The sequence below is a fragment of the Schistocerca serialis genome, chromosome 3, assembly GCF_023864345.2.
Source record: "Schistocerca serialis cubense isolate TAMUIC-IGC-003099 chromosome 3, iqSchSeri2.2, whole genome shotgun sequence".
Taxonomy (NCBI): Eukaryota; Metazoa; Arthropoda; class Insecta; order Orthoptera; family Acrididae; genus Schistocerca; species Schistocerca serialis.
In genome coordinates this window covers 1,055,185,198-1,055,199,807 of record NC_064640.1, presented here as the reverse complement: position 1 = coordinate 1,055,199,807, position 14,610 = coordinate 1,055,185,198, and the positions used below count along the sequence as shown (strand labels likewise).

General features: G+C 40.4%; 1 long non-coding RNA gene across 1 annotated transcript in view; it reads right to left on the bottom strand.

Annotated features, from left to right (window-relative positions):
- Positions 1 to 7,932: 7,932 nt before the first annotated feature.
- LOC126469640 (uncharacterized) overlaps positions 7,933 to 14,610 on the bottom strand; it is a 789,853-nt gene continuing 783,175 nt past the window's right edge. Inside the window, exon 3 of the long non-coding RNA XR_007586035.1 lies at positions 7,933 to 8,065. This is a non-coding gene — a long non-coding RNA (uncharacterized LOC126469640). The remainder of the gene's footprint in view (positions 8,066 to 14,610) is intronic.

The following is a 14,610-nucleotide window of genomic DNA, read 5'->3' as shown; positions in this document are numbered from 1 at the left end:
GTGGCAATTCATGAAAAGAATGCCTCCTTTCCTCCAGAGCCTCCACCCAAGTTCCTGAAGCATTTCTGTAACACTCCCGTGATGATCAAACCTACCAGTAACAAATCTAGCAGCCTGCCTCTGAATTGCTTCTATGTCCTCCCTCAATCTCACCTGATAGGGATCCCAAACGCTCAAGCAGTACTCAAGAATAGGTTGTATTAATGATTTATAAGTGGTCTCCTTTACAGATGAACCACATCTTCCAGAAATTCTACCAATGAACCAAAGATCACCATCCGCCTTCCCCACAACTGCCATTACATGCTTGTCCCACTTCATATTGCTCTGCAATGTTACACCCAAATATTTAACCGATGTGACTGTGTCAAGCGCTACACTGCTAATGGAGTATTCAAACATTACAGGATTCTTTTTGCTATTCATCTGCATTAATTTACATTTATCTACATTTAGAGATAGCTGCCATTCTTTACACCAATCACAAATCCTGTCCAAGTCATCTTGTATTCTCCTACAGTCACTCAACAATGACACCTTCCCGTAAACCACAGCATCATCAGCAAACAGCCGCACGTTGCTATCCACCCTATCCAAAAGATCATTTATGTAGGTAGAAAACAACAGCATACCTACCACACTTCCCTGGGGCACTCCAGATGATACCTTCACTTCTGATGAGCACTCACCATCGAGGACAATGTACTGAGTTCTATTACTTACGAAGTCTTCAAGCCACTCACATATTTGGGAGCCAATCCCATATGCTCATACCTTAGTTAAGAGTCTGCAGTGGGGCACCAAGTCAAATGCTTTCCAGAAGTCGAGGAATATGGCATCATTCTGATAGCATTCATCAATGGTTTGCAAGGTATCATGTGAGAAAAGGGTAAATTGCATTTCGCAGGAGCGATGCTTTCTAAAGCTGTGCTGATGCATGGACAGCAACTTCTCTGTCTCAAGGAAATTCATTATATTCAAACTGAGAATATGTTCAAGAACCTGCAACAAACCGATGTTAATGGTTTTGGTCTATAATTTTGAGGATCCACCCTTCTACCCTTCTTATATACAGGCATCACCTGCACTTTTTTCCAGTTACTCGGGACTTTACGATGGGCAAAAGATTCGCGATAAATGCAAGCTAAGTAAGGAGCCAATGCAGTAGAGTACTCTCTGTAAAACCGAATTAGAAACCCATCAGGACCTGGTGATTTACTTATTTTCAACCCAATTTAGCTGCTTCACAACCCCAGGAGTGTCTATCACTATGTCCTCCGTACGGGAATCTAATAGAGACTCAAACGGTGGTATGTTTCTACGATCCTCATGCGTAAAAGATATCTCAAATGCTAAATTTAAAATCTCAGCTTTCATTTCACTGTCTTTCATTGCCAGGCCCAACTGATAAGTGAGTGACTGGGTGGAAGCCTTCGACTCGCTTACCGATTTTACGTAAGACCAGAATTTCATTGGGTTTTCAGCAAGATCTTTTGCTAAGGTATGACGGTGGTAGTGGTTGTATGCTTCGCGCATCACTCTTTTTACAGCAGCACGAGTCTCTACTAACTTTGGCCTGTCCTCATTCTCCTGATCTTTCTTGTACTGTGAGTACAACTTTCTTTTCTTCCTGAGCATTCGCCGAATTGCTCCGTTAAACGACGGTTGGTCTTTTCCATTTGTAACCCACTTTTTTGGCACATAATTCTCCAATGCATGATTTACAGTGTGTTTAAAATTTGCCCATAATTCTTCCACGTCCATACCGGTAGTAAATGAAGTTGATTTATTTACTCAGTGGGATGCTAACAACTGCTTATGTACCCTTTCTAGTAAGAATACTATCCTAGTCTTCTTGACTGACTTTTAACTTTCGTAACCATAGTCGTAATGGTATCATCATGATCACTGATCCCTGTCTAAACACTGACACCATTGATGAGGTTTGGTCTGTTCATGGCTACCAGATCTAAAATATTTCCATTATGCTTTGGCTGTCAATTCAGCTGCTCAAGACCCCTCTTGAAGCTGTGGCTGTCATAATATGGACAGTGCGGGAAATAACTGTCTGCAATGTATACCTTCCTCCAGATGGTGCGGTATCCTTGTATTAGCTGCAATGATTGATCAGCTCCCTAAACCTTTCCTACTTCTGCGAGATTTTAATGCCCATAACCCCTTGTGGGGTGGTACCATGCCTACTGGCCAAGCCAAGGATGTTGAAACTTTACTGTCGCAATCCAACCTATGCCTCTTAAATACTGGGGCCACCACACATTTCAGTGTGGCTCATGGTAGTTACTCGGCCATTGATTTATCAATTTGCAGCCCAGGACTTTTCCTATCTATTTACTGGAGAGCACATGATGACCTGTGTGGTAGTGACCACATCCCGATCTTCATGTCACTGCCCCAGCATCAGGTGCACAGACGCCTGCCCAGGTGGTCTTTGAACAATGCGGACTGGGAAGCTTTCACCTTGGATGTCACTGCTGAATCTCCCTCACGTGGTAACATTGATGTGATGGTTGAGCAGTTGCCTAGCACAATTGTGTCTGTGGCAGAAAATGCAGTCCCTCACTCATAAGGGTGCCCGAGGCATAAGGCAGTCCCTTGGTGGTCGCTGGAAGTCGCTGAAGCAATTAAGGAGCATGGGTGAGCTCTGAAATATCATAAGTGGCACCCTTCCCTGAAGCACCTCATAGCCTTTAAATGGCTCCATGCCCGTGTTCGCCACCTTATCAAACATTGGAAGAAGGAGTGTTGGGTAGATAGATCTTCACCATTGGGTGCCACACATCACCTTCCCAAAGATCAAACATCTTTTCGGGTACTAGGCCCCAACAGCTGCCCCTGGTGTTATCATAAATGGCAAGTTATGTACTGATGAAAATGCGATTGCCAAGCACTTTGCTCAAGCCTCTGCATCAGAGAATTATCCCCCATCCTTTCACACACTGAAATGGTGGCTGGAAGGGAAGGTCCTCTCATTCACTACACACTGCAGTGAATCCTATATCGCCCCATTTACAGAGTGGGAGCTCCTTAGTGCCCTTGCACATTGCCGTGTCACAGCTCCTGGGCCTGATGGCATCCACAGCCAGGTGATTACATATTTCTCATCTGATTACAAGCGACATTTTCTCATCATCTTATACCAGATCTGGTGCGACGGCATCTTTCCATCACAATGGCGAGAGAGCACCATCATTCTGGTGCCAAACATGGTAAAAACCCCATTGATGTGGATAGCTATCACCCCATCAGCCTCACCAATGGTCCTTGTAAGCTGCTGGAACATATGATATGTTGACGGTTGGGTTGGGTTCTGGAGTCGTGTGGCTTGCTGGCTCCATGTCAGGGCAGCTTCCGCCAGGGTCACCCTACCACTGATAATCTTGTATCCATCGAGTCTGCCATCCAAACAGCCTATTCAAGATGGCCGCACCTGATTGCCATGTTTTTTGACTTACATAAAGCATACGATGTGACTTGGTGACCTCATATTATTGCCACATTGTATGAGTGGGGTCTCCGGCGACCACTCTGGCTTTTTATCCAAAACTTCCTGTCGCTCCATACTTTCCATGTCCAAGTTGGTGACTCCCATAGTTCCATCCATATCATGGAGAATGGAGTCCCGCAGGGCTCTGTATTGAGTGTCTCTCTATTTTTAGTGGCCATTAACAGTCTAGCAGCAGCTGTTGGGCCCTCCGTCTCACCTCCTCTGTATGCAGACTACTTCTGCATTTCATACTGCTGCCCCAGTACTGTTTTCGCTGAGTGGCGCCATCCACAAGGTGCAGTCATGGGCATTAGCCCACAGCTTTCAGTTTTCAGCCGCAAAGTCGTGTCGTGCATTTCTGTCAGCATCGTACCAGAACACACACTTCACCTTAATGACGATCCACTTACTGTAGTGGATCCTCAATTCCTAGGACTGGGTTTCAACACTCAATTGACTTGGCTCCCTCATCTTCGTCAGCTTAAGCAGAAGTGCTGGCAGCACCTCAATGCCTTCCATTGCTTGATCAATAATAATTGGGGTGCAGATCACTGTATGCTGCTGCAGCTCTACAGAGCCCTTGTCCAATCCTGAATTGACTACGGAAGTGTGGTTTATGGTTTGGCAGCTCCTTCAGCATTGCATTTACTTGACCCTGTGCACCACTGTGGGGTTCCATTAGTGACAGGAGCTTTTAGGACGAGTCCAGCGACTAGCATACTGGTGGAGGCTGGTGTTCTTCCACTGCAGATCAGACATGCGCAACTACCCTCCAGTTACACAGCACACACTCATAGTTCCCCTGAGCATCCGAATTATATCTCGTGTTCTTGAGTACATCCGCTCATGCCCTGGTGAGTCATTTCTCCTGTTTACTGATTCATTGAGCAGCCTACAAGCTATCGACCAGTGCCATCCTCACCAACCTCTGGTAGCGTCCATTCAGGAGTACATCTATGCCCTGGAACAGTCCTGCTGTTCCATGGTGTTTGTGTGGACCACAGCACATGTCAGAATTCCCATCTATGAACTTGCTGACAGGCTGGCCAAACAGGAAACACAGAAACGTCTTCAGGAGATAGGCATCTCCAAAGCTGACTTGCATTCTGTCTTACACCACATGGTTTTTTGGCTTTGGGAGATGGAATGACATAACAGCACACACAACAAATTGTGTATTAAGGAGACCATGAATGTGTGGAAGTCTTCCATGCAAGCCTCTCACAGGGAATCAGTTGTCCTCTGCCAGCTCTGTATTGGCCATACGTGGCTAATGCATGGTTACCTACTCTGTCGTGAGAACCCACCTGAGTGTCACTGTGACTTCCAAATGACAGTCGTCCACCTCTTGCTGGACTGCCCACAACTGTGCTCTTCATTACTGCTGTACCAACTGTGTGAACTCCTGTTAATGGTAACAGAGGTAAGTGATTTTTAGTTTGTAATAAGTTAAAGAATGTGCTAGAAATGAGTAACACCTCACTCCCTGAATCTGTAAATATGTTAACTTCAAAAGTCTCCATGTTTCCTACTATTATTGGTTGTGTAATATTGATAGTCAAGTTTGGTTCTTCCAGTAAGAACCATTCTTTTGTTGGTATTTTGTGTGAGAAATTAAGATACTTATTATAAACCAGGATTCCTAGTGTATCTGTAGGACTGGACCCCAGCCCTGTATCCACATCTCACTACGTTTTCCTCATTACTAGTAATCACCGGTTGGTTACCAGCTTGGCATGCTATGTTACCACTTTGTGCTCTATTATTACTTGCCACAAATTCCTGCATAGTTAATGGGATCAAGTGCATCCACAAAATATAATAATACTTCAATCATTCTCCACCCACTACATAATATATCCTTCCTCCGGTAAATGTTCAATAGTCTTATTAAAATTCGAACTAACCCCTCTCCCTCCATTGGTTTGTCAAAGTATTTTGCTCATGTTAAATGCCAGTCAAAATACTTTCTCATTGTTCCCCACATATTACTGTAATACTTTGGTTCCCACAAGTCTGATAATAGCTTTCCTGGGCACTTGCTGACCAATACTTCTCTTTAAACTTCTTTTGAAAATCTTCCCAAGAGGAAAAGTTTGTGTTGTTTACCATTCCCCACTCTGAGACTTCCCCTAACAGATACCCAACAGCAAACACCATCTTTTTTTAATTTTCCCAGTTCTTGGGCATTGCTTGGTTGAACCTTTCCAAAAAATAGGTAGGATGTACTTCCCCATCTGGCTTAAACTTAGGCAATTGCTTAGATAACCCTGAATTGGCTCCCCATTGTAAATCCATCACTACCTCACTAGTTAATACCACATTAGGAGAAGTTATCCTCTTATCTACCTTGTCCTGAATATGTTTGAATTCCTTCCATAATTCATCCATACATTTCTTGGTATCATTGAGTTCAATGGATAAGGCAGGAGACATGTTTTCAGATTACTCTCACGGCAATTTTTTGGTCAATTATTTCCTCTACCTGTTCCTCCAGACTACTCATATTAATTATGTCTGAGGTTTCTAATTTCTCTTGAAAGTTTCTTTCCACAGTACCTACTAGAGTGTTAATGCAAGCAATTTGCTATTGGACTATTGGTATTAACTTACCCTGTTTTTCACAGGTGCAGTATTTTGTTTACAGCAACAAATGTAACATTACATACATTCTGAAATGATCCTAACTTCTCACTAAATTCAGATTCTACATTATCACATTCATATTCAGTATCACATTCACTATCACACTAACATCCTAAAAGTGGTTACTCTGTGACTTTACATGACTGCTTAACAAACTAGTTAATTCCTCTTTCAAATCTATTTTAAAATTCTCTACTTTAGTAGTTAAAGTGTCAAATTCAGTCTTCAAATTAGCCGTAGCTTCACATAAATTACCTAAGTCTTTACTTTGTGAATCTACTTTAACACTTAACAATCCTAAAGTTCTATTCTGAACATCCAATTTATAATTTGAGTATTCACTGCGTCTATTTCTCTACTTAAAGTAGAACTCTGTGCATAGAGTTTTTTATTTCATTTCTCAAAGAGACACCCTTCATCTATTTTATCATTTAATTGAGTATCTATTGAGTCTAATTTAAGACTTAGGTCCTTTCTTAAAGCTGCTGAATCTGCACTTTGGGTGTTGATTAATTTTACTACCTCAGACCAGTCTGTCATCTCCTTACTCATTTTCATTGCCATGGCTGGTTCTGATGTTTCCCCAATTCTCTGTTTATTATCCATATTCTTCTTACCTTTAGATCTAGTAATCATCAAAAAATTCTACACTGAGTGTAATAACTATACTAACACTCTATTATTCAACAGTTTCTTTAACTTCACACTGAAACAGTTATTATTTTGCACTCACCCGGTGCAGAGTTCTAGCTGCATTGGTGAGTGGATACGTAATCAGCACCATTGAACAGCACTGGCACCGGCAGCATCGAATGTTGTTTTCAGCATCAGTGTCAGCAGGCATATGTGGAATCAGCACTGGTGATTACCGACTAGTGCCGGCATCATCAGACTTACGCTGGTTCCCATGTCTGCGTCCCTGTGATGCGTGCAAGATTTACTTACACCCCACACCAGATCTTCGTAGATGAATTATTCTTGTCGTATTTATTCTTACTGTAATATGTGGGAATCTTCTTTTTCCTCTTTTAACATTACATCTTCCTTACATCTTCTCTTTTATTGTGTTCATTAATTTTTGCCCTTTGAATTTTTTTAGGCAGAATCCAATTCTGTGAAACAGTTCTCTTGTCCTGCTATACCTGGTCACTATGGCAACACATCGTATCTTCTTCTTGGATTTAATCTCAAAATTACTGTTTTTTCAAGCCCTTTTAACTGGTTGCCACTTTCTAACACTTTTTAACTTTTAAATGACCTGGAGAGCTGTGTGAAATTGCATTACATGCAATTTTCACAACTCTCTCACTTCAGTTGACTTACTTGATCTGCACAGCCAATCTTCTTCTGTGGATATCTTATCTGGCTATCTGGCTCTCTCGATCTTCGAAACCTCCTTCTCTGAAGAGTACTGCTGGTTAACAGATTTTATTAGTAACACACTCTCTCTCTCTCTCTCTCTCTCTCTCTCTCTCTCTCTCTCTCTCTCTCTATCTCTCTCTCTATCTCCCCCTCCCCCTACTCTACCTCCCTCCCCTCATGAAATAAGTGGATACTCACATAATACTTTTAATTGTCTTGATATATTTTAACTTCCACAAATAACAAAGCATTAGAATACTTGCAAGTCAACTGACTCCTCCTGTGTTAGGCTTGATTAAAAACATCTGCAATTTATTTGGTACTACAACCACACAAAATATGAACCTGTCTTGCCTGTAGCTAGTCCAATATGTGAAGTTTATTTAACAATAATTCAACTGTTCTTCTTTTTTCTTGTTACAATAGTCAATGATATTAAAAAAAACCATGAGATACTTTAACACTCGTTTTCTTCCAACACAGCTTCCGTGGTGCGAGCGGCAAACACTTGATACCATCACATCTACCTTGTGTTCGTGACTCTTTTGAAGCCTGCAAACAAAAACATGTCACACAGTATGTACATTCTCTCACACTTATTTATAAAATATCCTGTATTCGCAATGGTAGAAGGACGAGCGGTTCTAGAATTTACGCGGAAATTCTCAAATCGCTACAGTTTGAGTCTTAGTGCTGTGATATTACTGTCTGAAAAGTTGTTTCCAGGTTTTAGGACTATTGATCCATGTTATTTAAATTAACTGCTGTGTACAATAATATCACTCTTTCCAAATTTTATCAACATTTTCCAACATAATAAAGTTCCTTACCATGAACAACATGTGTTAAAAGGTATTACATTATAAAGCCACTCCAATCATTTCAATATTACTGCAGAAGTTGGACCATTATGGAGTAAGGGGAGTAGCTTACAATTGGTTCGCCTCTTACTTTAAGAACAGAAAGCAGAAGGTAATTATCCGCAATACTGAGAGTGGTAGTGATGTTCAGTCCCAATGGGGCTCTGTTAAGTGGGGCGTTCCCCAAGGGTCGGTGCCGGGGCTGATGCTGTTTCTTATTTATATAAATGATATGCCTTCTAGTATTAAAGGTTATTCAAAAATATTTCTGTTTGCTGATGACACCAGCTTGATAGTGAAGGATCTTGTGTGTAATATTGAAGCAGTAACAAATAATGTAGTTCATGAAATAAGTTCGTGGCTTGCAAAAAATAATTTGATGCTAAATCACAGTAAGACTCAGTTTTTACAGCTTCTAACTCACAATTCACCAAGAACCGATATTTTGATCAGACAGAAAGGGCATATTATAGGCGTGACGGAGCAGTTCAAGTTCCTAGGCATTCGGATAGATAGTAAGCTGTTGTGGAAAGCCCATGTCCAGGATCTTGTTCAGAAACTAGATGCTGCTTTATTTACCATTCGAACAGTGGGTGAAATAAGTGATACTTCAACACAAAAAGTAGTCTACTTCACATATTTTCATACGCTTACGTCATATGGTATTATTTGTTGGGGTAATTCTTCTGATTCAAAAAGGGTATTTTTGGCTCAAAAACAGGCTGTTCGAGCTATATGTGGTGTAAGTTCGATAACCTCTTGTTGACCCCTATTCAATAGTCTGGGAAGCCTAACATTGCCCTCACAGTATATATTTTCTTTAATGTCGTTTGTTGTTAGCAATATTAGCCTAACCCAAGAGTTAGCATCTCTCACTCAGTTAATACTAGGCAGAAATCCAATCTGCATGTGGAATGCACTTCCTTGACTCTTGTGCAGAAAGGAGTGCAGTATTCTGCTGCATCCATTTTCAATAAGCTACCACAAGAACTCAAAAATCTTAGCAGTAGCCCAAACTCTTTGAAGTCTAAACTGAAGAGTTTCCTCATGGCTCACTCCTTCTATTCTGTCAAGGAGCTCCTGGAAGAGCTAAAAAATTAAGCAAATTCCAGTATTGCATTGTTTATTTTCTTTATTTAAACTTACAACTTGTCACCTGAATATATTTTTTTTATATTTCATTTTATCTGTTTCTAATATTATGTCATAATTTCGTGTATAGACTTGTTCCATCACCATGGAGACTTCTCCTTAATTAGGTCCCACAGAACAATAAATAAATAAATAAATATTAACACATTAACAGAAACTGTTCCCACTTAAAACCTATTTTCAGTTTACTTATTCCAAACTCTTTTTACTAACTAAATTATCAATATTAATACTGCTAATGACAATTGTAATAAAATTTCCAGTGTTGCCAGTTACACAACTAACCACACAAATCCTACATGGCAACTTTGAAATATCAACATCTGAGAACAAATGGTTTTATAATACTTCTGCACTAACACATACGTGAATGTAATGAAAATAATATCGGAGTTGTAAATACAGACGTAGAACATGCTATGTGTGAAATATTACAGAATTGAATTGTTCATGAGTGCAGTATATCACATTCTTAAATAATGAAAGAGTGTCATTAACCAAGCTCTTGATGAGCCGCAGCCAGATTAGGTGCCCAACATGAACCACATGCATTTCAGTTCTTCACACTTAGTACGTTTACCTCTCTGATAAGAAGTACCCCCGCCCCCTTCCCCGTCGGTTCCCTGTGGCCAGGTAGTTGATCAATGAGCTTTGAGCATCGGACTGCTAAGTCAACCCTATGTAGAGTGGTGTTGCTGTCCCAGTTGGCTTGTGGAGAGTGCTCAGTACTCAGGCATATGAAATTTGGAGTATGGTCTTCAGATGTATGTTCGAGGTAAGTCTGCAAGTTGATCAGCTCCCTTGTTGTGGTGTGTCTTCCCCTTTTCAGCTACCACAGGAGCTGTAGACCAACATTAAGAGCTCGCACTCTTAATTCCTGTGGAGTGGCCTACCTTTTGTTCTTATTCTCTCTGTAGCTTGTGGGGAAAGAAAGATGGTCTGTAAAATTAACTTTTGTTTGACACATGTAACTTCGTTGTGTTGATAATGTTTATGATTTTTGGAAACCCCCCCAGAAATTTAGTGTGTGTCTGTATCTTTTTACAATTCTTTGCAGATTCAGATGATGTCTGCATTTGAATGTCAGATGCACTGTAGCTCACTTTGACTGAAGGTATCAGCCACGAAGAAGTCAATGTGCCGTAGCTGCAGCAGAAGCATGAAGATGTGACAGACGTGCTGAAGAACTGTGTGGGAGCTGTAGAAGCCCTGCAATGGCAGACGGCCCAGCTGGGAGAGGAGGACTGTCAAACTCCACAGGCAAGCAACAGCGTGAAACGTCTTCCAACAGTTATTTGTTTAAAATGTTGATTAACCTAAATGACCAAATTAGACTGTTATCTCTTCCTCATAATAGCTTGAAAATTGTCCACATGTTGTCAAATGGCTGGCCATTACAGGCTACTACTACTACTACTACTACTACTACTACTACTACTATTAACTCCAAGTTTGCTAAACTGAGGAAGCAACACGTGTTCCAGCATTGTCCCTCCACAAACCGCTTAGTGAGTGTGACAATAAAGGCCAATGGATAACTGAGAAGGTGAGTGATATATGCCTAATGAAGCAAGAAGAAAGCTTACATTTAGTATTGATACAGTTATAAGTTAACTGATTTGATTTTGTGTGTAGGGAAGAAGAGGAGGTATACAGTACCTAAAATGATAAGAGAAACTTTTGTTGATGCTTATGCATAATAATAAAAAAAACTGAAAACAAAAATCATCTCAATTGTTATGACTTATATCAATGTGTATCTTACTGCTCTATACAGTATGTCAAGTAGGATGTGCTTGGGTTGTGGGAGGTGGTCATCAGTGGCAATTGAATGTCGTATATGCTCTGAGAGTGATAGCTGTGTTTATTACAGTTTTTGTGGGACCCTCCAGGAATGATGGTATAGTGCCGTACTGTCACACTGGAAACAGAATTAGGGAACCGGATAATAACTGCTAGCAGTCACTATAAAACTGACATTATTTGACACAACACTGGTCTCCAGCTTGTCTTCAGTTGGTTAACATACAGATACAAGTTTCCAAACTCAGAGTTGGACATCACTGTATAAATCAAAAACTAATGACATGATGATGACTAAATAGATGCAAAATTCATCATTATAAGTGACTAAGGGGCACAAGTTGCAAAACATTGTGCTACTGTTACTGAAGAATCCAAATAATTTTCACAATAATGTGAAAATGTGCTGTGGAAACAGCATACATACAACAGTCTCCATTTTGAAGGAGGTTGCGACTGACTGTCCACCATGACAGAATTGTGGAGGCGGTGTGATGGTGAATTGTAGAAAACCGACACTCGACAATTACAGAGCTTGGCAGCTTTCCTCCCCAGATAATGCGATCCTTGATGTATGAAATTGGCACTGAGCACTTGCTCTTGAAAGAAGTGTGCATCAGGCACGTGCCAAAATACATCATATAAGATCATGAAACTGAATGACATGGGAACACCACTGACACTTTGAGAGATGTACTGTGATGGTGGCAATAGGTTTCTCAATAAGCTTTTAACAGGAGATGTGATGTGGGTTACTCACTGTGTCCAAGAAACTCAGTACCAATCAATGTGTTGGTGTCACAGTAGATAAATGGTCAGGATAAAGTTATAGCAGATAGTATTGATGCGCTCAGTGTTCTGGGAGAGGAAGGGCATTGTGCACACTGACTTGATGCATAGAAGTGAAACATGTAATGCTGTCCATTATTGTGAAACAATGGATATTTCAATGAGCCACTGAATCTGAGTGGCAAGATGCTCAGTGCTTGTATGAAGTTGATCTGTGACAGTGCTCACTGACATACAATTTGGCACACAACATCTATTCTGGAGTAGTTCAGCAGGGAGTTGGTTTACCAACCTACTCACAGTCCTGATTTTACTCCCAGCATATTTCATCTTTTCTTTCACCTCAAGAAGTTCCTGTCATTAGTTCAGCATTTTCACAATGAAGAAAGAGCTCAACAAGCCTGAGATTCTGCTTCCATTCCCAGTCAGCAGGCTTCTACAACACAAGGATTAAAATTTTGTCCAGTGATATAATAGGTTTCTCACTTCTGGTGGAAGTTATGTTGAAAAATAGGTTTAGTAATGATTTGTGTGTCACCATTAAATATTTGGATATAACTATGTTTTAGTCTTCAAAAATGATGAATTTCATTTTCTGTAAGACTCATTTTTGGTACTAAGCTACAGATCTGTCTTGAACAAGGACACTTCTCATGTACAGTTTACTTCACTTAAAACACTTTTTTTATTTGGTTTTCAGTTCTGTGTCAAAACTGTAATAACATTTGTCACATTACTGCAGTTTATAGTTTACATCCTAATATTTACAGTGAGAAGCAGTAAAGAATTTACTGTTAGCAGATCATTGACATTATGTGAGTTTTCTGACTTGTATGATTTGTTGGAAGTGAATGCGATTCTGTTGTATGCTTGTCACCTCAGTGAAAAATAACAGTAATCTGTATTAACTGAATGTGTATATCTTTATACAGTTGAATCACTAATTGTTGCAACTGTGAGAGAAAGCGGAGGTAAATAGAGAGGAACTGAAATCTGACCATGAAATGCAGCAGTATCAAATGGAGTTGGGAGACCAAGCCCTAGATTGAGTACAATATGTGCAGTGTCCAGCTGAATGGCAGTTTGGGGATGCAGCTCATTGGCATTATGATGCTACAGGTGAAAGTACAATATCTCTCTATCTCTCCCTCTCTCTCTCTCTCTCTCTCTCTCTCTCTCTCTCTCACACACACACACACACACACACACACACACACACACACACACACACACACACTCTCTCTCTCTCTCTCTCTCTCTCTCTCTCTCTGTCTCTCTCTCTCTCTCTCTCTCTCTCTGGTTCTAGCAATATAGGTTTCATCCTCAGAATTTTTCTTCTTATTTGATGTTTCTAGATCTCTTTGTAATACAATATGATAAATGGCAAAAAGTTCAGGTTTGTTGATTCAACTAAATATATTGTGTTTAGAGTAAACAGAAGGTTACTTTAGAATAATGATATAAAAATGGTTGTAAGGAAAGAGTGCTAAGGATGGTGTTCTACTGACAGAAGATTCAGTGAGCATAACAAATCCACTAGTAAAACTAGTCCCACTGTACTAGTTGATACTGTTCTAGAGCATTCTTGAGTGGTTTTGGTTCATTACCAGAGAGCACTGACAAATGACACACAGAGTTCAAAGAAAGGTAGCTCATTATGCATTACCTGGAATCAGTTGAGAAAGTGTCACAGTTAAGATTAGCAATTTCAGCTGGGAATCATTGAAAAAAGAAAATTTTCACGGTGGTAAAAATCATTTCCCAAAATTTCAAACAGCCAGTTTATCCTCTGAACAGCCAATTACAGGGTGTCCCACTCACACCTCCCTGATTTCAAAGGCCCAGGGGAAAAAACTACAGTAGATACTACAATGAAAAATGCACCAGATTGTAGAGCATCTTGGAAAATTTATTTATTTATCATTAGCACACCTCTACATGTGAACCAATTGCAGCATGAAGAATATAGAGTCAATATGCATTTTTGTAGTAAGTTCTTTGTAATGTTTCCTCTGTTTCTGTTTCAATTGAATTAGTGATATGATGTCGCACTGTAGAAATGTGACAACTTCAGTCACACACGTGGTCTTTCACAAATCCCAACATGAAGAAATCAAGCAGCATAATGTCAGGTGAATGTGGTGGCCAGACAATGAGTTCTGTGTCTGATCCAATGACTGGGAAATTTCCTTCCCAGGAACTTGAGAACAGCCATTGACGAATGTGGTGGAGCTCCGTCTTGTTGAAAAATGATGTTGGATTACAAGTCTAGTATCTGAAGCTAAACAAACTGCTCCAAAATGTCCAGAGACTCTGACCCATTCACTTTTTGTTCAACAAAGACAAATGTCTCAACAATCCTCTCATGCATCAGCCCACACCAGATGTTTAGTTTAGGGCTGTCACAAACATGTTGAACGACAGTGTGCAGATTGAGATAACCTCAAATCCGAACATTATGGCTGTTAACACATCCTGACAGAGGAAAGATTG